Source organism: Grus americana, chromosome 23 (assembly GCF_028858705.1).
Source record: "Grus americana isolate bGruAme1 chromosome 23, bGruAme1.mat, whole genome shotgun sequence".
Taxonomy (NCBI): Eukaryota; Metazoa; Chordata; class Aves; order Gruiformes; family Gruidae; genus Grus; species Grus americana.
This window is the reverse complement of record NC_072874.1, coordinates 6,832,382-6,856,622: the sequence shown is the minus strand read 5'-3', so window position 1 is coordinate 6,856,622 and position 24,241 is coordinate 6,832,382. Positions and strand designations below refer to the sequence as shown.

The 24,241-nt window shown below is 45.7% G+C and overlaps 1 protein-coding gene across 5 annotated transcripts in view; it reads right to left on the bottom strand.

Moving 5' to 3' along the window:
• HIVEP3 (HIVEP zinc finger 3) overlaps positions 1-24,241 on the bottom strand; it is a 326,648-nt gene that overhangs the window by 120,343 nt on the left and 182,064 nt on the right. For all 5 annotated transcript variants that reach the window (XM_054802485.1, XM_054802484.1, XM_054802483.1 and 2 more), the window contains one exon: positions 22,287-22,368. The gene's annotated coding sequence lies outside the window, so the exon portion shown is untranslated. The remainder of the gene's footprint in view (positions 1-22,286; positions 22,369-24,241) is intronic.

The window sequence follows — 24,241 nt, the reverse complement described above, 5'->3', positions numbered from 1 at the left end:
TGCAATTACAAAGCTGCTCCGTCCCAGCGGCTGGGGTTACAGCCCAGCTGCACGTCCAGTTTGCTCCTGGCCACAGAGAGCAGATCACATCCAGAGCTCTGCACGGACCGACGCTGATGGGCCAAGAGCAGTAAAAGCAGGTTTGTCACTTAAAGGCCAGCTAACGCAACCCGGACTGAGCAGAGGGACTGTGGTGATAGAAGAGACTGGGTATGGGAAGGCATCCACTTTCTTCATCAAATTGGACTTGAGTGTTTGGATGGACACATAATAAATTAGATACAGCTTACAGGAGCATGGACAGAAACGCAAGGACCAAAAGTGCCCACCAAAGTCTCTCAATTTACTCCATGCCACAGTGGGGAAAAATCAGTTATTGTGTAAGTGCCTCAGATTCCAGGAGCAGCCTCATGATGGTTATGATTTTACTAGGCCAGACAGACAGATCATCTCCTCCTGACACATCTACGATCTTCCTTCCTTTTTTTGCACATGGGACTGAACTGAGAACTGGCTGTGAGAAGCACTTATTAAAATACCACCTTGAGTCTGAGAGGGCGAGGGCACCCAGTGTGCCTGTGAGAGGCTTCAGCACCTCTGCTCTGATAAACTCTCTCTACTTGGAAGACACAGCCCCAGGAATTCATGAAAATAGTAGCAAGGTGCTAATATTGCTTGTAAAGTGCACCACGCAGTACCAAACATGGGCACATTTAAGATTTTCCTCCAAAAAATGCTATAGTTTTTTTTTTAATTTATTTTTATCCAGCACCCTTTACTCTGCCCACACCAAACAGCCAAACAAACTCTACCCAGTAATGGAGGTTGATCTCTGTGCTTCAACACCCAAAAGGTCAAGGTGTTTTTCCCCTGAATGGTACAAACATGCCATTCAAGGCCATCAGCACAAAGGTGTTTGCCCGGTGGTGGTGGATTTTCTGAGGCGCAAGAGTGCGGTTTTGCTTAAATGGGAAAACGAAGGGTCAGGGTCCCCTGAGGCCCCTCTTCCCACTGCGGGGTCAGGAACACACGGGGTTAAATTCAGGCCACGGAGGGCAGTTTTGTGGAAATCCTTTGTTAGAAACCAGCATTCAGTCAGGAAAGGGACGGTCCTCAGGTCAAGGTTGGTTAAAACAACCACATCTCACTCCCCATTTAAAGGTCAGACTCTTTTCCTCCCCTCGGTGTTTAGACTGGTTACTCTGCCTCCCCATCCTTCACCCACCCCTGTTCACCTCAGCGTGGCCCAGGGTGTGCAAAAATTACCCGCTGCCTGAAAAGGCCTCTTTGAAACCATTCCCACCTCCTTTTTTTTTTTTTTTTTTTTTTTGAGCTCTATTAGTTTTTCAACCATCCCTGCTGCTGCGCAGGAGTTCCCAGCACTGTGCTCAGACCCTCCGGTGCTCTGCACACTTCCAGCCAGTCCCTAACTCATCCCTCTCTTCCCTGCTGCTAAAATGCATTAACAGAACCCGAAAGCACGGTCAGGACTTTCAGCTTTTCCATATATGTTACTGCTAGAGCTGCCGTTTGAGTAACCCAGTGGGAAAGGAGATTCCCCCTAAAGAACCCCTTTGCTACAGCGTGGGAATTGGGGATTTTCATATCAATTCTCGCACTGATTTGTTATACAACTACCAACAAGTCACTTCACCTTTCTGTGTCAAAGTCTTTCCAGCTGGGGAAACTCTCTGGGGACTTATAAGTGCTGTTGTGCGTTTTGTCTTTTTTTTTTTAAAGCCCCTATGCCAAAGTAGGAGCAATTGCGCTCCTGACTGAAGAGGGGACAGGGAATAGGGTTTTCATGTCATCCTTCCCCTCGGGAAGGCTGGAGCAGCAGAAACCTGTGAATAAAACATATTTCAGACATATTTAACAACCTTTTACAACCTGAACTGTAAATCCCTAAAAGTGAAATGAGATCTTCAGAAGTTTTAGGCTCAGTCAGCACCGCCGACAAGCCCTGAGCTCCCCCTGCTTTTGGAAATCCCCCCAGGCACCTTTCCTGAGGTGTGTTTATTTTGAACAGTCTGACCTCAGAAGCCCACACCCCCTTGCAGCCATCACATCAGCAGTCAGAAGCTTAATGCCCACGGAAGGGCAGCACCCGTCCGGCTGCCTGGGAGCCTTGGTCCCCCCCCGTAACTCAGTTCGCCTTGGTCCTGGACTTCAGGCACCGCAGGAGCTCTGCGTCTCACTTTTCCACATCTGCAAAATGGGAATAACAGCATTCCTTAACTCAAAAGGTCCCTGTGCTCATTAAACATTTCAAAAGCATGCGGGAGAATCTTCAATTATCCAAAAAATCACTGCGAAGTTTCATTATTATTCCAACACTTACATTAAAGACACATGTCTTGGTAAGTAGCAGGCATGAGGAATCATTATGATAATTTTAGACAGAGCATCTGTTCAATGTTAAATCTGAAACTTTGTCTCGAAGAAATAATTTAAATTATTTTTCTTCAGAATTGACATTTGTCAAACAATATGTTGCGAATAGAAATCGCAGCCAACTATGAGTAATACAAGCGAGCACACGTATTCCGCCACGGCGAAAAGCGCTCGGGGAGAGAGGTTGTTGCATTTTGGCATGGCAGGAATTAATGAGTAAAATAGCCAGGCTGACGCGCTTCCTGCCTCGGAGCCGTCCCAGCCAGCTTCTGCCCGTGGCACAGACCCTCGCCTTGGGGCTGTGCGTTCTCCGTCTGCCTGTGCCCCTTCCTTCTACCTGCGCTCCCAGCAGCCGGGGGTTGCCCAGCCTGCCAGCTCCCTGCCAGCCTCCTGGGTTCTGCTCAGCATCTCCTGGGGACAGGGTCAGCTGGAAACCTGGGACCTCTCCCTTCAGCCATATGTGTACCTACGGAGACCAAATGGCCTTAAGCAATGCTTACTGCACCACTGGAATAAACTATGTATGTTTCTTCGAGCACCATCTGACCCTATTTTTATTTTTTTTGCACAAGCATCTGAGCAGCTTCCCACTCGCCTAACCCAGTTGTGCAAAGTACCCGGGGACAGGAGATGGCATTCTCAGAGCTATTAGCCTGGACGCTCGCAGTTGCCAGCCCTGTTTGCACCGGGGGAAGGGACTCTGCTACCTTCCAGCACGTTTTTTCCCTTCCCTTCTGTTTTTCTGTACAACCTTCCTATTAATTTTAGGCCAGTCGTTTCCAGCGTGCCTGGGGAGCCCTGGGGATCTGGAGGCAGCTTCTGAGGGTTTTGTGAGTTTTAACTAAGAAAAGCAAACCCAGTGCCTGGAAGCTTAAATTTGCTATGCAAATGACTGCACCCCGCTGTAAAAATGTAAGATTTGCAAATAAAAAAAAAAAAAAAAGATTGGAAACCACTGACATAGACCAATATACAGTAAACACCCCAATAACCACATTGACACACATGGAACAAGATATTACAGAGTAGGTCCACATCTAGCAGAATGGGTGTCTATACATAACGAGCGTTAATTTAAAAATTATATAAGCATTTTTACCATATATTTTGAATTACACTGTATACACATACCCCTCAAAAATAGTGCAAAAATAAAAGTTCCATTTTGTTTTTAAGAACTTAAATGCTCACAAATTGCCATTGTTGTATCTACTGGATAAGGTCTTTCAAATTCTACCTAATAGAGCTCCTAAGTCCCATTAGAAATTGCTCATCTCAAATACCCTAAATGCCTGTTTGTAAAATCAGCCACCGATCCCCGAGCCATCTCTTTTTTGGCAGTACCATATGAATATAGTCCACAAGTATTTGTCAGCCTTTTAGACAAAGATGCCATGAAAAATAGCCATCAAAATTCAGCCATGCTGCCTAAAACCTGCTTCTCCTTAATTTTGACCCTGACAACACTTTTCAAGTAATCACAATCATTCCTGACTGTGACCTTATCAGCTGTCCCATGCAAATACTCATTTTCCCTTAAACACCATACGGCACAGGGTGCCCTCACCACGAATTCCCATGCGGGGAGAACACCGTGCCCATAGCGCCCGAGGCCCCAGGAGGCAGGGAGTAAAAGCCATATGCAGCAACCAGCAGTGAGATGGGGCTCCTAAGCACCAAACAGGAAACCAAGCAAAAGAAATTACTGACTAACAAAAGTATAAATAAAATCCTCACAGGGTAGAGGAGGTAACAGAGAAAAAAAATAGCACACGCCCTGGAGAAAGTCTGTGTGTAAAGGGAAACACAGGGCTTGACCTTCCACCAGTGTCTGTCCCTTCACTCCCAGTTTACTCCAGTGCAAGTGAGAACTGAGTAACACCCAAAACCTTTTTGCTCCATCCTCCCTCACCACGTGCCTCGCTGGCCGGTCACACCAAACCATCAGCCACCAGCAGCAGAGAGTGGTGCAGCCAAGGCAACCTGATCCGGGATGTCCATGCCCATTGGGAAGATCAGGGAGGTACGGCCCCAAGCTGCTCGAGGGAGCAAAGCGAAGCCATCGCCGCATGGTCGCGGGGAGCAAGAAGGGCTTTGAGTCTTCAGATGAGCTCCAGGTTTTAAGTCACACGTCCCAACCCACCAGCGCTCGCATGCGGATACTCCACTTGCAGCTTGCATGCCTTGGTGTGTCTCAGCAGATCACCAGCATGCTGCATGTCCCCTGCACTGGCATAGTTACAGCCAGGATTGACCCAAATGCTGCCATCACTTGTGTTTTAGAGGAAAACCCCATGCAAAGCAACAGCCGGCTGCTTCTTCCACCCCTCTGGGGCAGCATCCCACTGCAGGCACCTGTCCTGCGGCAGAGGATGAGGAGGAGGCAGCAGCGTGCCCCGTCTTGGACCTCTGGCACTTGCTCGCACGCGGCTCCCACAGCAGCCCGCTCTCAGGTTTCCCTGCTCAGCACGATTTACCTCGCTGGCACGCGGGCGGGGGGCGAAGCTGGGGCGCTGAGGGTCTCGCAGTTCCATTGCAGGGTTTTTTCATTTGCTCCAGCTGAACTGGCAGGTTCGTTTACTGTTTTTAAAAATTCCCCTTGGGCACCCAGACCTTTGGATGGGTACTCTTTCAATATCGTTAGTATGTACACAGATAAACACAAAAATTTTGCTAACAATTTGCCCGTAGTGATTCTGAGGTTGAATTTGGCCCCAGATTCTTGGTGGTGCTTAAATAGGGTAGTTTATGCTGCACATGGCTGTGGACTCGCCCAGGAAGAAGTAAAATAATGAATGATACAAGAAACATTCAATAATACATCCCCATTAGAGAAAAAACTAGATTAATCCTGAAGTGCAGTCTTAAATGGGGCTAATCATGAGACGGGTGAGTACAAGGTCTGGATGAAGATGGACAATGACATCTCTTATTTTCTTCTAGAGGCAAAACACTTGTGCATTCCCTAAAACTGCCTCCTCTGCTAGGACCTAAGGGTAAACAACCAACTTTTAATACAATTCTTCCAAATCCAGTGTATTGAGCAGCAATTAAAAACTCTTAAAACTTTTAAGGCAGAAACATCGGCAGTGTGTGTTAGGACTGAAACTCCACAAATACCCGTATACTGTGACGCCAGGTAATAATGCATCAGTGAATTTTCTTGGAAGAATTATTTCCCATGACGAGAGCTTCCCATGAAGAGAAGCTTCTGCTGCTCTTTGCATTAATTGCATTACCTCATTTCTGCTCCTTGCTAAAGAAACTTGCAACATTTTGTCAGCTCATATTCTCTCTTTCAAGTCAGAATTAGCAACAGAAAACCAAAATAGTTTTATTAGTGGACTGTGTCCTTTTAACAATCTTCAGTAATAAATCATCATAAGTTTTGCATCTGTGGCCTAAACACAACAGGACCTGGGGGGGGGCAGGGGGTGCATTTGGCCACTGACAGAGAGCGTCTTTTGATGGAAGCTCGAGGGAAAGCATGCAGCAACCTAACACCACCGAAAAAGGAAAAAAAAAAAAAAAAGCATAATTCAGGCAATAACCATAACTTTATAGTTAAAAAAGCAGGGGTTTCAGTTCTTTTATGTATAAGAAAAATGCACAACAACTCCAAATTTACAGCATTTGTTCTTTAAGTGTAGAAATATGCATCTGCTGAATACTGATGTCAGAACTGGTTCAAAACTAGATTCTGCAGCAAGCTTGTCTTTGTCCTAAGCCATCTCACAGCACAGTAACACAGAGCCTGAAATACTTTGTGCAAAGTTAAAATTTAGTAAAGTCTGAAACACAGAGTACACTAGAGAAAATATAATTAAGCAAAATTATGAATGACTGTTGTACCTAATCAATGTGCTCACCTTCGTTACATCGACTACTTAATACAATATCTCTGAAGCAGGGCTGTTAGGAGACACGAGATAACAAATCTGTTCTTTACTGTGGCCATGCATTCACCGGTGGCCAAAACGAATGGGCTGGAGCAGCAGAGTATGGCAGCAGTTCTCATTGCTCACGCCACCGCTTTTTAAAAATCTTGTGGCTACTTGGTAGTTTGAACATTGGGGACTTCAAGGCTCCCAGCCGCCTTTTTCCTTTGTTTGGCATCTTTGTGCACTGCTGCGTATCACAAAGGAAGCCTTTAAAATACAGAGAAAAAGAAGGTTGGGGGTTTTCACCCTGCACACCTTTTCCCAATCTGCTATTCTTGGCAGCACAAGCCTCTAAACTATTGCTAATAAAAATATATTAATGCCTGTCTTCTGCAGCATGCTTCCTGGCTGGAATTTATCTCACCCAACTTTGGATTTCTACAAAATAAATACCTCCACACCTCCTTTTATGGAGGAAGTCCTAGAGTTGATTCACTTCATTGCAAGATACACATCTAAAGTTGTAGGTGAATCATGCCCTGGAACATTTTTTCCTCTCCACTGACTGCAAAGAGAGAGTGGATGACTTCTCAACTGGAGAGAGATGAGAGGAGTCCCAACCCTGCCGCTCGCACTGCCCTGAAACTCCGGTAGCGTGCTCTTAAAAGGATGTGTGTATGTGAGTGCATGAGTGTGCATTATTTTACACTTCACCAAACCACTAGAAATGTCACCTGACTACCTTCACTGTGGTTATTATGTATTATTCATACATTCAGTTGTATATCATTCACTAATGAACTCTAAGCAAAAAAAAAATATACATTTTAGACAAGGAAATTAATCAAAAAGACCCTTCCAAATAAGATGTAGGAAATTAGAACTTATAAACTTAGGAAATTAAGCCTTCAGGTCACATACAAAAATAAATCCAAATAAACACATGCGAAATGAAGATATCAGAGAAACCTCAACGCCCTGAACCAATGCATTGCAGGAAATCATAACATCACCACTGCAGTGTTTGTGGTTCCAGAACCTGAGCTGCCATTCTTGGTCAAATCAAGGTCTATCCACTCCTGTATCCCCTCTCCAGAAGTATCCTGAAGGTATGTGGCTGTACCATCAACCTGCACCCAAGAAGACACTGCAAGGGAAGAGAAGGACAGGTCTCTCTGCTGCTTGATCGCACTTTATCAGTATCATGAGGAAAACCCGAAACTGCCAACAGTTTGCACAAACAGGGGAAAATAGCTGCAAAGTGCCTGGGCCACTTGAAGTCTATGTGCAGCCTGAAATTAGTTGACATGTCCCCACATGGCCAAGTAACTTGTTGCAACAGCCAAGACCATGTCTGTCTACAACCTGGAGTATTTTCAGGTGAAGTTCAACCTCCAGTAAGCCCCTTTGAGTAAGTGTACGGGCTACTTGGGCACTCAGGGATGGATCCGACACATCCGTGGACACCTGCTCCTCCCAGCACAGTGCCAGGGATTGAGCAGGACATTTCTGATTTAGACAAGAGTTGGCTAACATCCTTCCAAACTTAGTTTTGACAGCTTGAAAGTAAAAGGTCCACAGGCAAGACCCCAGCTCTCTTAATGCAACTGTTTATTGGGGTTTTTTTAGGCTGGCTATCCTGTAAACAACATGGACACACATCTTGTTAACGACTGAAAGAGTTTTCATAACCACCAGAACAGCCCTTGATAAACTTACTTAGCATGAAGATATTTTCCTCTGATTTGTATTTTTTTGTGTTGTCCTGTATTCTCTCTCTTGCATTCAGGGTCACTCAAGCAACTGAAAGAGTATGAATTGACCAGAGATGATTTGGAGATTTATTTCTGAAAAAGACCATACGGCAGTGGTCTAGGAAATGAGAATGTAGATTTCTGGGAATATGGAGAATGAGACTGAAACTCCAGAAAAGTGAAACGCAGCCTTCCGCGTGGGGATTACCTGGACTCCTAACCAAGCAGGGCACACCAGTCCTGCAAGCCACCATCCCCAGGGCAAAGGAAATGACTAAACGCAGGGGCTGCTCTGCCATCAGAGTCTCCTGCTCAGAGCAGATGCTGTGAGAGGAAGATGGGGAAAGTTCACATGGGTTTGTATCTGTAGTAGGGATGCTGGCAGACAGGTTTTCTTTGCGTGTGCGAGCGCACAGATGTCTTATTTCAGAGATTTGCCTGCTCTGCCTCAGGATGCAATGAAGATCTTTCACAATTTTTAAAACTGGAAATTAAGAGGAAGAGCCTCTCACTTGGCTTGAATTAATTTGCTGTTTAAGTCTTCAGCTACAATAAGGGAAGCTCAGATGAGATCTGTTTTAATCCGTCCAGGTGAGCATCCTAATAATCTGGCAGGTTTGAGGTGGATCATAACCCTCTCCACACCAGGAACTGGATCTATCTTATGTAAACAACCAGTTATGAATTGGAGGAAAAAAATCAGCTGAGGTTTTCCATGTATCAAAACAACCATCAAGAACAAGGCTGTCCCCCACACAGGACCAGCTAAGCCTGACTCTGGAGGGGACTTCCCGGGAGCCTCTGTCATGGATTTCTTTCCAGATCTGAGAAAATCATGGTCAGAACTGGGCTAATCCTGCACAAAGTTTCTGTTTGTGTGAATCCCTATTTTCCTGCTCTCCAGTGCTCAGGAGAGCACAGCCGTGCTTCTCCTCTGTGCCTGCGAACACACCGAGTGCCCAAGCCTGGGGACAGGCAAGCTGCGCTGACCCTCAGCCTCACAGCACGCAGTATCCTGTCCTACATTTTCTCTGTATAAAAATACAAACTTTCAAAACTGCGATTGTTTTTTAAATAATTTTTGTTTTATACCTACTTTAAGTTCATTCTCCAGTGTAGCATTTTGTCAAGGGTATAAAATTAGCCAACAGATTATCTTTGGTTATTTTATTGAGCAGAGAAAGAGAAATTAAATACTTGGTAGTCCTCTCTTTGCCTCTAGATTGCCTCTTCTGTCACGAGGTAAGAAGGACAAATCTTGATGCTTTGTTTTAGTTTAGACTTTTTTTTGTGAAGTGGAAAGAGAGAAAAGCCTTTTCTGCATCTGAGCTCCCATGCCCTATGCAAAACTTGACCCAGTCTTGGCCCACACAGCAGCTGGGTGATGCTTCAACAATTTGCTATTACAGCAGTTTTTGTGAACTTACGGCTCGTGTATCTGTGCACATCCTGCTCAGTTTGGAGGATGAAGCTTTTAAAACTCATCTGCTCACCCGTGTTAAGTTTCCAATTATAACTCCCCAAAACAGCATTATGCAATCTGAAAAAAGCTGCTGCAGTCCCCTTCTGCAGCCCCTTAGAGACCCCAACCAAGGAAAAAAATCGCAAAACCTAAATGTAAAATCAATACTTCGAACTCAGGGGGTCTGGAGAAGAAACACAGAGGGGCAGCACTGCCTGAAAAAGTGTGTTTGAGCTGTCAAGCACATATGGTGGCCAAATAAAAGGGTACATTTCTGTGAATGCATTTCTGAAGCGCTTGATGATTTATTTCTAGATGCAGAGAGACAGGACAGGCACACCGTGAATTTCAAGGCAGAAAGGGCTGTTGTAAATCAGGTTGTCATTTTTCCTATCTTCTAAAAAGAATCCCAGAGAGGTTAATTTAAACAGCGAGGTATGTTTCCCACTCTCTCAATTTTCTTCTCTCCCTCATGGCTATATGGCAGAAGTTATGTTATTGCTTACCTCCAAGGCAGGAGAATAGAAAAGGACTTCTGCTGGACATCAGCCAATGCAGTATGCTGGGTATCAGCAGAAGATGGAGAAAATCTTTGAGCTTTAGGTGGTGTCCAGATGTTTTTGCATCTGCTTTGGCATCTTCAACTGGCTTTGGCATCTGATGTGGTGTGCGCATTCAGGAAGGCAATCCAGACTTGCCACGCTTTAAGCTGCTTAGCCTTGCAGATGCCTAAACTTGACTAGAGGCCATGTAACACCTGAAATATGCCTGGGTGCTTGCATTCAGGCACCCACATCTGCTCAGAAATGCCCCAAGCTTTGGAGCTGGACACTTTGCTCATACCCAGTCTATGTCTTGATCCAAAGGGAAGGCATCTGCTCAAACACCACCCTGCATGGGTAGCCCCCAAATTCAGCATGAAGCACAAAATGATACGAGAAGTGATGTATGAGAGCGGCTGATGGGCAGTCACCTCCTTCCCAGAATAAGTTTCATGATGTCACTTTGGACTAGAGGTTTGCTGTTCCCCTTAGACACCTGTTCCTATTCCCCTCACCTCCCACCAGGAAAGGTGGGAGACATCACCTTTTGGTGGAGACTGCCATGTAAGGTTGTGCCAGAACATGGCCGTGACTGTCTTGGCCACTTCTGTGGGCTATATTAGGTTATGCAACAAAAATCTCACCTGCACACCCACAAAGGAGAACAGAGAGTCCATGGCAGGCAGGGGAACCAAATAATGCCCTGCCCAGCTACTCCCAGACCCATCCCAGGAGCCATCAGCCCATCCCATTCCCATCTCCATAAGCCGGGAGGAGCACAGGGCACAATGGCAGGTGGAGACCCAAATTATGGGCTCAGAGAAGGGACACTCTGCCTGGCTCGTCCCAGGGCTGTCCCAGGAGATCTACAGCCCCAGGGTACAGTTGTGAAACCCATTGAGATGAGTCAATTGGAGCTCCTTTGGGACTGAGGGGGTGTGGGACACATAGGATGCAGGGGATGGACATTTGGGGATTGCACAAGACTTACAATAGGATGTTTAGGGAAGGAACCACAGTTGGGAAAGGGAGGCATCAAGATGGTCTTGGGAGGAACATATGTGATAAAATAGAGGGATAAGGAGATAGAAAGGGCCATCCCTGTGTAAATAGTGCCGGTCAGTACGCTTGTCCAGCCACGCCCTGTGCGTGGTGAGTGCAGTCTGTCCTATCTTCTATTAAACTTCATTTCTCACTGTTTTCCTGGGTGAGGGACTCTGTTCTGCATGCCTGTGTGTACGGGGTCTGGGGGCAGCAGCTGGACTGGGACCAGGGGCCGGTGTGTGATCACTAGCAAACACCAAGCTGGACTAGTTGGCAAGTAGGAGAAGGTCCTGGGAGCCAGCGGGGTACGTGTGTCTCTCTACAGGTGAGACCACAGGAAAAACTGGCTACCAGAGGGACTGGAGTGCCCTGGCCAGCTGCCGGAGAAGGGTGTGTGTGGAGATGTTGGTGTGTGAGTGGGTCAGTACCAGCAACTGGAGATGCTGCAGCTGCAGCTGTAGTGCTGCACAGGACCACGGCCAACTGCAACACCTTACCATTTTGGGTTTCTTTGGTACAGTGTGCTTTTAGAATGGCAAAACTGTTTTGGTACCTCTGTGTCACCCACTGCAATCCCCAGCTCTGAGAGAGTGACAAAAATTACTTCCTTGGTCATCCATCCTGGAGATCCGAAACCATAACCTCTTCCAGAAAGCTGTATTCTGCCACCAGCTCAGAAGTGCTAAGCTTCCTTCCCTGACTCTGCTTAGATGTTTAAAAGACTAGCTTGGAAACTTTTTCTTTTATATATATTATTTTACAGTTTCAATTCAGCGGAGAAAGCTCCTAAAATTTTCCTTCAAGGGCTTAAATCTAAGTAATTACAGGCTACAGTCACACAGTATATGCTGGCTGGTAGAGCTCTCTTCACTGCCAGGAAAGCAGGTCAATTATAAGCAATGAACCGCATTACCAGGAGAGAAAGCTGGTTTGAATTCTGGTCAATTAGTGCTAAAACTGTCTTGGAAGAGAAAGGTAAATTGAGCTAATGGAGCTATGCAGCGAGACCTACATATCTCAGCACCGAGCAGACAGCAAAGGCTTAATTTCTGAGATGGCAGAAATTAATGACGTTTTGGCATAAAATCAACTTCAAACCTGCAGGGTGAAGTTAGTGAGGTTCCCATCCTGTCTCTTCTCACCTCCAACTTAGGGTCTCGATTAAAAAAACATGCCTACTTAGGGAGGGTGCTGAAACACATAATTAACTTTAAGGATGTTCTTACATACTTTCCCAGACCGAGGCTCGCGACAAAGTGTAAAGAGCTGCAGTGTGTAAGGGCTTGCTGGACTCCTGCCATTCCCATGACTGCCACAGCCAGGGAGGAAGAGAAGGAGGAGCAAGCATGAAGCAGGCTTCCTCGGGTGCTCCTTGCAGAGCAAGGGCTCTCAAATAGCCCAGAGACCTGGGAGCAGTAGCTTCAGTCAGGGGCATTGTGGGAATCATCCACCACCACCCCCGTTTTGAGCATGGATTTTTGGAAGTAACACAAGTTTCAAGGAAAAGGTTGGAAAGAGATCATTAGCTTGAAAACTTTCTTTTCTCCAGCTGGTAAATGCACATCACCTCCCACAGGCCACGCTGGTAGAAAGGGAGAGCCAGGCATCTCCCAGGTCTCTGTTCACTACTGCTGGTGCAAGGCACACAGAGGTGAGCTGCCCTTTCAGGGTTTATCGTCCAAGATGGTAGCAACCAGCAGAATGCAGCAGCACAGCCAAGCCCCAAGGGATGACAGAGGGGGGAAACTGAGTAGGCAGTTCTCAGGACATGATGGGAAAGCAACAGATGGGAAGCTGAGACTTTACTGCCCCAGACTGCCTCCTGCGAGCACAGAAGGGGCTGTAGCTCCAGTGCTCCTGTCCCGTGTCACAGCAAGAGCACAAGAAGCAGACGCATGGAGCCTGGCTCTCAAGAGGCTATGCACCAGTGGCAGGGTCACTGGGCTATCATTTTTAATCCCTGACTTGTCCCTGTGTGCCCAAGTATAAGGAGAACATCCTTCATAGGCACATTAACATAGCAGGATTGAGGTTGGGACTTCTGGTGATCCCCCTGCTCAAGCAGGGCCACCTAGAGCAGGTTGCCCAGGGCTGTTTTCTGACATTGAAGTGCCCCAGGGCTTCCCTGCCCCAGAGGTTACAGGTACTGGGCAAGTCTGAGCATCATGAAGCACCCAGCATGGACATGGAGAATCTGGTCCCAGACATCCATCTCTGTACTATGATAATGCATCGCACTGTGTTCACCGCGTGAGTGCTACCATGCCCTCAAAAATGTTCATCCTTCCACTGCTGGAGCCAGGAGAGGCTGGAGTGGGCCAGACCAAGAAAAGCTTGAGATCAGAGGCAAGAGGCACATGTTAGGTCCACCATTTTCCAACGCTGTCCCACAAACCAACACTGCCATGTGAGAAGGTGCTGCAGTGACTCTAGGTCCCAGCAAGTGCCCGCAGGCAGAGATGCAGGCAGCGTGGCCAAGTTCTGCTCACAGCATCACCACATCATGCCTCTGCCTCCCCTCAAAACAAAGCTCCTCTCCTTGCAAAGCACAAGACAGGACCCAACCATGCACAACCTCATCAAGCATGAAATGTTAATGCCCACCAGATCATGAACTGGCATGACAGAAAGCATCAGCAGGTCATTGCACATCACCTCATAGATTTACAGTGGCATAAAGCTGATTAAGAAAGAAAGGAATCAAGGAGTAAAGCTCTGCCTGGACACAAAGTGCAGATACAGGACACCCATTTGGTTAGACAAGGTTCATCCCATTTTCCTTCTCTGTGGATTTTGCTTGGGTTAACCCCAGCACAAAGTGGGGATTGTGAAAGCCCAGGAATACTCTGAGGTTGCTGGCAGACAGTTTTATTGACCTGCTCGCTCCTTCAGCTTTTCTTGAAAAGCTCAAAAGCAAACCAACTGCAGCTCAGACGCACAGCGATCCACCGAGCCCCACGTTTGGCTGTTTACAGGCAAACTGCTACAAAAACACCCCGCGTTGCTGGAAGACTCGACAACTTTTTTTCCTTCACTCTGCTAAATGGTACAGTGACCTTAAATGGCACGAACACTCTCAGAAGTGCCTCAGCTGACCCGTTGCTTATCTGAGCAGCTCCCTAATCTCACTGCAGGACCTGCCCGTGGACCTCGCAGCTCTGCAGACATTTCCCCCGGTTGCAGGCGCCAGCACTTCAAAGACAGGTGCAAATCAGAACATAATAGTGAGCATAAAAGGAAAAAAAAAGAAAAAAAGCTTCCTTTCTAGGCAGGCAGTGTTTGACTTGCTCATGTAAGACTATTTCTTAAGCAGCCTTGCTTTTTTATACCTCTCACAGAACGGATCTATGCCTAGTTTTATTAATAATAAGCGTGTCTGTCTCTTTTTTTAAATGTTATTAAGATCCACTCAAAGATTTTCTTTGGCACTGAATTCCAGGGCTTAATTATGCACTGTGTTAACAGGCTTAGTGTTTTTAAATGTAATATTTAATCTTGTTAAAGGCCACGTGCTCTTGCATTTTCAGAGCAGGTTAAATAACAAGAACAGCCTATCCTGTATACCTTTACGGTGTGTTTATTGTATTGATCACATTTCTGTGTACTGGACACATAGCCAGTGCTATGCATCTTCAAAGTGAGTCACCCTTTCTAAATGTTCCACTGATTTATAGAAATCCTTCACATCCATCTCAATTAATGCCAACAAAACCGAAAACGTCTGTTGTTCCACACTCATCTCAGTAACGCCCCCCACATGATTTGAGGAAAAAATGAGTTTATGCACTGACATTCTTCAAACGAATACTTCACGTTGGCTGTCATGCTACCACAACCAGCAGATGACAAAATGCGATTGCTTCCAGATCGCTGTAGTATAAACCATGCTGTCATACCAGGACTGCCCATGTCTAATAGCTTTCAGACAAGTTTTCCCCGTAGCGTGAGCTGGGCTAATACACATGCAGTTGGTTTTGCACTGGCAAGGCAACAGTCGTACAAAGGGAGGTTTCCTGTCAGCCTCTCCCCCGTGCTGTAACACCCAAATTTTCTCATCAGCTTCCCCATCACCACGATATGACAACTGGATCTAATACTGATGAAGATTAAATATGTGCACAGATTTCAGATTCACTCATCTAAATGCTACTCGTTGACTTTACCTGTACATAGCCAGGTCCATACTAGCCTCTTGGTTTTTAATATTCACATTCCAGACACTGATTTTTTTTCCCCTGTACCCAGAACAAATAAGAAAATGAACCTACCTGCCTCGCTGCTGGAAGATGCTATTTATTCACCTACTTAATTTTGCTTCTGTGGTATAATAATAATAATAACAAGAGAAGAAATAAGAAAACAACCAAGAAATAATAAGGGCATTTTGTTTATCTGTGTCAATGTGAAACATCGTTCTTAAAACTCGGGTATCTTTTTGAGTTTAAAAGTTACTTCATCTTCCAGGATTAAATGGGTAACTACTGTGACATGGGATTAAAGCAAATCCAAAACATTTAAAAATGCTAAGTACCTCCTTGTCTGTGAGAAGATGTATTTTTTCCATATAAACAACATAAGAATTGAGACTTAGCAAATAATATTGTAATTGCTTCTATGGCTACAGAATGGAGCATAAGGCTGTAATGTAACTGAAGACGACAACGCGTACTTGAGATATATCTTGTTAAAAGTAAAAGGCTTCAGCAGCCGAGAGCTCCCATGTTACAAACGTTAACAGCAGCATATCATTCTCCACTTCAGGATTTTCACTGCGTAATACCCATGTCAGTTTAACGCATACACTGGATGCATCATATAGAGGCAAATCCATCATCCGTATACTTCTGTTAACAGCAACCTTGTTCACATTGACTGAAGATGACCCATTACTCACAGATAATTTTAAAAGCTGTGGTGCTTCATTTCTTCAAGACTCAAATATTGAAATGCATTAAAAATTTGTGTGCCAATCCTGGGCCTCCATTGGGCCAAACTGTCCCGGTCCCCCATCAATCCTCTTTGATAGCCCGTATGTTAGCAATGTATATATGTGTCATGGTTCAACCCCAGCCAGCAACTAAGCATACCTTTTCCTCTGAATCTGACAGTGTATAGACATTCCTCTGCATATTTTTAGCTATTGCATTTCTAAAATTTTCAAAGAATAATGAAGCCCTTGAGCAATCGCAAATTGTTCTGGTACAAAGTCCATGTATAGACAGAGAACCGTCTTATTAAAATGCACATGGAAACATTCTGCAGAACATCTTCGGAAAAAAATCCAAGAAACAATATATCACAAAACACAATGTATTCATGAGCATGCTATGGATAAAATGCATCTGCTGTGCTGTTGTTATTTTTTCAAATACATGCGAGTGTATTTAAATGATTATGGAAGAAAGACAATAAACTATGAAGAATGACATTTGAAAAATAATCTTGCCTTTCTCTTTTGGTGCTGTTTGTGGCTTCTTCGAACAGGACCGCTTTTGTTCTTTTTGGATATATACCTTATGGGGCATAACAACACTTTCCTAAGAAATAAATGTTTCAACCTGAATCTTCTAAATACTTTTCATTTGAAAACTGGAATATATAAATACCCCAGCGTTAGCCTAGTAAAATCTGAAGGACTTTCAGATGAACAAGTAAGAGTTTCACCGTAGAGTCACACACAAATGTACAACTAAACCTGTGGGCTTGTTCTCTTCTGTCATGAATCTTCGCAGGAAAACAGAGCTGATCTTTGCTAGATTAGACTCAGAGGTGCTTCACTGGCTGAGGGCCAGAAATACTGTGGTTAAAAATGCTAACATATATTTTGGGATTACTCTGGTTAACTGCTAAGACAAGTTGCCATTACAATATCATTGGTTTAGTCGTTGTAATCAGGATCTGGCCAAATAAAAGAAGATCCTTTCCATAGGTGAATGCTGGAATTTCGGATCTCAGAGATGCCCAACATGAAGTCCAGGCAGGACAAGCAGCCAGAAAGATCTCACATGCAGTCTGATCAATTTGGAAGAACGTTATCCTTTGCAACCTTTCTGAATTAATACTCATTTTAACTTGAAAACCCCTGGGACAGCTTTGTACACCAGCTTCCCAAGAAACTCAGTGTAGTATAGAGGAGCATCTTGGGAAAGATTCTAAAAATAAGCCCTCTGGTTACCACAGCAAAGTACCCAAACACGCATGGAAATATTTTAGTGCAAACAGAACCTGGATTTCACTTTTTTCTACCCCATCTTCCAAGACCATAACCTGCCGTGGTATATTACAGGTACATGTAATTAAAATTCAATATCTTTTCTGCGCACTGAGCTCCATCCATCGCTTACACCCACTTTGAACCTCATTTGCTTGCAGCTGCCTGGTGTTTCAATTCAGTCAAACAGGACTTTTTGTAACTCTGAATTAAAAAACCATCAACAACTTTCTAATTTTAGATCTGTGAACAAACCTCGGAGCCCAGGCACTCTCCAGGAGACTGAGACAACTGACGTTAACAGCTGCACTCTACTTTTTACAAACCTCCTCAGCCCTGTGATCTTGGTAAGCTTTGCAAATACCAAATAGGCATCTGGATTTCCCCGTGAAAAAGGCATTACTTATTATCAGAGCAAGATTAGTAGCCAGTGAGCAACTTCTGAGGGGTAGCAGAAGAATGATGTGTGGCTGGACCAGGCTTTTAGCTCCCAAATATAGGCAAGAGAACTTCAGCATCTTTGCTTGCTGTTCAGCGGCAGCTCGAAAACAAGTGGCATGCACATTTCGTAACAGCTTCCGCTTCTCCAGAGATGAACGCTGCTCTCTCTGAAGGACCAGTCTCAGCCATGCTGGAGAACTTTCTCTTTTGCATCTTCACCAGGACTTTGCCATAGTGGGGGACAAACGGTGACAATGACCCAGCTCCAGAAGCCATGGCCCAAAAGCACATGTGCTTATTTTGGATATGCTATCCTCTTCAGCTCATGCCAAGCAAATGCCATTGAAATGAAGATGACTCCAGGTGAGTACTGAACCAGTTCTTGCAGCTCCTGGAGCCAATGGGGTAATGAGCAATGCTGGAGATAGACGGGAGGCACAGCCTTCTTCAGAGAGAGCCCGTGCAGAGGTGAAGGTCAGACCTGCAACCGCCAAGTCAGCTGAGATCCTGGACCACTACCCACCTCACTGCTGGAAGATGCTCTTTACCCACCTACTTATTTTCATTGCAGCAGTTTACTAACACTACCCAGTGAGAACTGAATGATGATCACTAGTGCCGATGCCCTACAGACTCAAAGCGGCAAGAGCTGCCAAACTGCTCTTAAAAGCATGTGTTCTGGGCAAAACTCTGTAGGAAGGTGCATAGGAGTAATTCACCAGGATTAAGCTCAAAACAACACTCCAAAGGCTACAAAATTTAACTCCAGAAACTGTTACAACAAAATTTTCAGTGCTTACTTACTTAGCCTTCACACAGAATTAAAGGCAGTCCAGTAAAAACACAGCCTTATCCTGGTAAGAAATCATCCACACATTTTAATGTGCCACCTGCATATACTGCACAAATCTACAAGGCCCTAAATATAAACAGACAGCCCTTTCCTGGCTGTTAAAATGAACACTACCTCAGCTTGTTCTCTGAGCAAGCCAAAATTATAGCTGCTTGGAGATCAGAAACATTTTAGGGTGGGACACTTTCCCCCCCTCCCCCCCTTCTTTTTACAGTGTTTGTAGTTTTATGAATAAGGCATTCATTGTGCCCAAACCCCAAAGATATCCACCTTGGAGGGAGAGCTAAAATTAGTATTAAGTATATTCCTGAAACTGTCAGAAGAAAAGACGGCTCGTGTGGGATGCTAGCGATTTGGCCGGCAAAACACCATCCCTGAAAAGTTGGGTCCTGTGCTGCACCTCTTGTTCGAGAGCCGATGGTTTTGCATACACCCCACAGACACACTTGTTTACCTGTCCAAAACAATTAGTCATTCCTGCAAAGTCCAGCAGTGCAAAGTTGTGCCAGGACATACATGCTTGGCCAGACAGCTTCTGGGAGCAGAGTAAGCATCAACATGCAACTATGTGAGCAATGACTGTCTTGAATTTCTATTCTAGAAGACCCCAAATCATTTTAAAGGCAGTAAATATGGAGCTGACATCCCTTATTATGAAATAACAGGCAGGTCTGGATGGAGCACGACACGTTTATCAGCACAGGATTAGGGGAAAAGCCAAAGAAACCTCTTTCTCCAGATGATGTTAGGGAGTACGTGGCCAGAGGTGCCCGGCTTATGACCTGCGGCAGGACAGAGAGACGGGTCAGTCACCTTGCACATAAAAATCCAGAGCAACTGGATAAGGAAAGCCCTGGCTGGAGTGAAACTGGATGTATATGTGTGCATATATATGTCCATATGTATACATATGTGTGTATATATATGTACATATGTATATATCAATATACAACCTGAGCGTGCCCTCGGTACCCCACCAGCGAAGGGCACGACAGCAGCAGGGCTGGCAGGCAGCACGTGTGGCACATACCCCTCCTTTCCCTTCCCAACCTTTGCTTACATTTCATCTAGTCTACTCTGAATCCAAGGTTTAATAAAATTTAATCCCAGCATGTCTTGAATTAATTAATTAGATCTCGTTCCAAGCCACCGTGCCAATTTCTGCAATTACACTGTTACTCACAGAAGAGTCAGAGACCGGCTGCATCCATCCCCCGAGCAGGAGCAGCCACCGACCGACCAGGGGTTTGTGAGCCGAGTCACTCCACAGCAAGGGGGTTGATTTCAAAGCACTTTTTGATTTTTCTCCTCCGTTATTTCCCCACTAGAAAAAAACTCTTGCAAGAATGCACAGTTGTATCATGCAGTCAGCCCCACTCCATTCACAGCCCTCAGCAACAGAGGGGAATCCTGTAGTGGCAAATTCACTCTTTATTCATCGAAATTGGTGAGTTGGGACCGATGGGCTACCTGGTATCATCCAATCCATGTGCTCCAACTACAGCTCTTTTGCCCCCTCCCCATGCTTCTGAGCTTGCTTCCCTCTTCAAATCATCCTCAATAAAAGATATTTTCATTCCCTGATACAAACTATTTTTTTCACCAGGAACAAGCTGTGGGAATTCAGGAGAAATGGGGGTATTTTAACAGGACAGCAGCATTATTCCCTGTGCCGAACTTTGCTGATAGATGATTTCCAATAAACGTGACATCCCACCAGACACTCCATAGAGCATCCTCAAAGTGCAACAGCTACACAGCCTTCCCAATGTTTTTAGCTCTCCCTGCTCATCTTCCCTGCCACAGCAAAGAGAAGAGCAATCTCAGGTGCTCAGTGGCCGCAGTGATGAGCACAGCACAAACGGACATGGACCACAGAACAGGAGATATTTCCCACTGCATCATTGTCTGTTTTGCACCATTTCCATGCAGCGTAATTAATTCTGATCTCAGAAGAGTCTCATCAGTTTTGTCTGCTGCCAGTGTGCTGGGCAGGGACCCTGATGAAGTGCAGTTGTTTACAAACACGTTAAAGCGTATTTAAAAGCCATTGTTTCTCGCTCCAGCTGCCCAAGTACTTTTTACTCAGCTCCTGGACTCGTACCAAAAATAAAAATGACAGATTGCCAAAAAGGGCAGAGACGCGAGGGGTGGATGGAGGGAGGCAGGGAGGGATGCGAAGTGGCTAGACAGCACAGCAGATGAATATATTATCCCGCTGCCTCTGGGAACGGAGGTCAGAAGCCGGGCCAGGCTGAAGAAACACATTGCAAGAAACACTTGCGAAATTAAAGGTCAGCAAGATAATGAGCTATAACTGCAGCCGAGCAAGAAGTATTTGCTGATGGAGCCGGCTCTGAGCTCTCACTGGAGTGCGGTTACCTGCTGCTCCCAGGGTGCAAAATCTGTCCCCTTCAATTAACGCTCGTGGTTGAGACAAAAGGCCTGGCTCTGTTGCGGTGGGGCAGCGGCTGCTGCTCCCCGGGAAGCTGTGCTCTTCCCCCGGCTGCTCTCACCTTATTTCCAGGCCAACAGCTTCTCCCTGAGAAAAGGGCTATGGCTTCTGCAGGGGCAGCACCACCGCCTCCCCCCAGCCCGTCCCCAGCCGCTTTCCTGCTCTTTCGCTCACGCAGGGAATGCTGCTGTGCTGCCCATCCCACAGCACTGCATTTTAACTCTGAACATAACCCGTGGCTGCAGATCTGCAACACGCCCCTGGCTCTGAGCCTGGCTGCAGACAGCAGCAAGGTGCCGTGGGATCTGCATCCCTATGGACAAAGCTGTGCGCTCTAAAGGGGGGACAAACCCATTTTTCACTCAAGGACTGCGTTCATCCGTCATATATCAGCCAAGTGACTCTCAGTCCTTAAAATCTGCACCAGACCCTGAGTTGAGCTTCTACAACGTGCTGGTGGCCAGTGTCAATACCCAGCAGTGCAGCACCTTCTTCTGGAGGGTTCTCCAAGAGCTCCTTGAGCAGTATTTTATATATTTTTTTTTTTTTTTTTTTCCACAAACTTCCCCAAAGTTGGGCAAGCAACATCCCTAAGAAGGGTAAAACTTCATCAGTAAATGAAGTGACTTTGTGAAGGTTGCAAGGGGACAAAGGCACAGTCACGGGGGACGGGGAGAGTGAGCAAGGGAGGACAGGATTTGGGTACCTGCTGGTCATGTCACCCAGCTACAAGGGGAAAGACCCAGCAACAGCTTCTGTTTCTAAATATTTTATATTAGGCAACTGCTGGGTAAAGAGCCAGAAGGAAAATCACAGCAGTGGGAGAGGTGACCTCCACCCTAGCACTGTAATCCACATCTAACGGGTTCAGAAAATTACTGTGAGCACCTGTATGGGAGCACAGGCTGCTCTGGCTGCACGGCGACAAACAAAACCAGTGGCACACTGTTAGTGGAAACAAAATAAAAACCTAAGATCGGCAGCCTGGATCAGTCCCTGCCCCTCAAAACATCTTTTTAAATGCTCAGGCACCATATGTCTGCTTTAGGAATTGCAAACCCCTGCAACCACGTCACCTTGGAGGGGCATAAAACCTGCAGAAACTTTGCCAGACAGCAAACCTCTGTCACAGCATCAGGCAGCATGGGCACGGGCTCAAGCCCCAAAGCACCGTGGCCACGGGCTCCGTGGTCCCCCACGCTTCCCAAATCACTGGAGCAGGCACCGAGGCGGTGGCTGAGCCTCTTACCTGTGGACAAGCTGCTACAGGTTCATGTCTCTGATGCTTCGAGGAGACTCAGGTGTTCATACGGTGACTTGGGAAAGGGAGCCTGGGGTAGAAAACATGAGACCTTAATGTAACGAGGCAGTTTTAAATGTATGTCATTTATACCACAGGCACATCCTCTCCAACTGTGGTAGCAACTCAGATATTTTTCTACTTGCTCCATCAAGACATTAGGGCTTTCCCTTACTCGCCATTTCACTACTTATCTTCAATCCCTTCTGCCACCATTTTGGCCTAATCTTTTAGGTACTTTTCTCTATGCTGTCCTCTTCTCACATGGGACCTGGACATGAGAGCAAATAATTTTTGAAGAATATAATTGCAGAGATTTTTCTTTACATATGAAATGATTCATTTCCAGATGTACAAAGACAAGGTACAGGATACCGGCTAGTGACAGGCTTTCTAGTTCTCCTGAAACCAGACCCTGAATGCAAATTGGACCCCTTCCTGACTACTTCAGAGCTGGAAAATAAATGTGAGCACTGCCCCAGACTGCCTGCATGCCCAGCCCTGCCCCAGGCTGCAGCAGGGTGAGCTGCTCTGGGCACTGCTGGGGACTGCTCATTCACTTCCAACCCTAGGACTGGTGGGGCTAAGCCTTAGGAGAAAACTAAAAATCACAGTGGGTTATGGGAAGGTACACAGGGAAAAAAATGTTCAAAAGGCTGAGAATAGCTTAAAGCAGACACAAAGAACAAAGTTATCCATAATGCATCTGGATGCAGGAAAAAAGAAGAAGCTGCCGTTAAGCAGTGCTAATGAAAGTGCCTTCCAACCCATGGGCAGCAGCCCCATGCGTGGGGACAGCTGCAGCAGTGACTGCAGCAGCATCCCCATGGTGGTGTGGAGCATCCTCAGTGGCCAACGGTGGCCACGTAGGCAAGAGAGTGCAAGAGGAGCAGCCACAGCCTGCGAAACAGCAGCACGCAGCCAGGGGGGAAGGAGCTTTGCCCTTGTGTAACTCTTTTTAGATGGAGACTTCTGGGCACTTTATAGTCAGCCATTAATTCAGAATCTCAGACAAGCACGCGAGTGATGAGCCCCATGTCACTGATCTGGAAACTGAGGCAGGGAGGGCTGTAGCTTCACAGCCATGGTCAGACAGGGCTGCACCGATGCCAATGCAGAGCCCACATGGTTCCTCAGCATCACATTTCTTCCAGGTCCTTCAGATACACCCATCCATGTTACTCTTATTGTCTCTCCAAATTCATTTTTCTCATTACACAGGAGGAAATAAATACAGACAGGTCAGATTCTGAGGATTTAATGGAACTAACACTGTTAGGCCATCCAGCAATTCTTCATAACATCTTCCTCACCGTGCCTTCTGGTTCCAACAATTAGATTAGATAATTTTAAATCTGTATCCTTATTAGTGGCTTCTCCTAAAAGCGTGTTGGCACACACATGCAGATGCAGAGCTAGTATGAAGTTACAGAAAACTCCATACAACGTTATTGCAAAAGCGCATACACATTAGCAGGACAGGGCTGAATACAAACACTGAGAATACTTTAAATCATAGTGAAAAAAAGCTAAAGGCACTGGTGAAGATAAAACACTCTACTCAATAATGCTGGACAAAGAAAAAAAACATTTATATGTTAAACTTGCAACTGCCTTACAAGAAAATGTTGTTTTAATCTAACAAGGGTGAAAGACCAAAAAAGTGCTACAAAAATCAGTTTAACAACCCAGTAGATGTTGGTTTTAACATCAGAACACAGCACCATGGACATGGCTCAACTAATTCCCGAAGCACATGCGATAAACAAACATCCCATTTTCTGTTAAATTCTGTTAAGGGACTTTGTTGTCCCTTTCTCAAACATTAATTTACCTAAGGTTTTGCAGAGATCTATAAAGTCACAGCTCAGATCTCCATCGTGTTCTGCACCTGGCCCCACGCT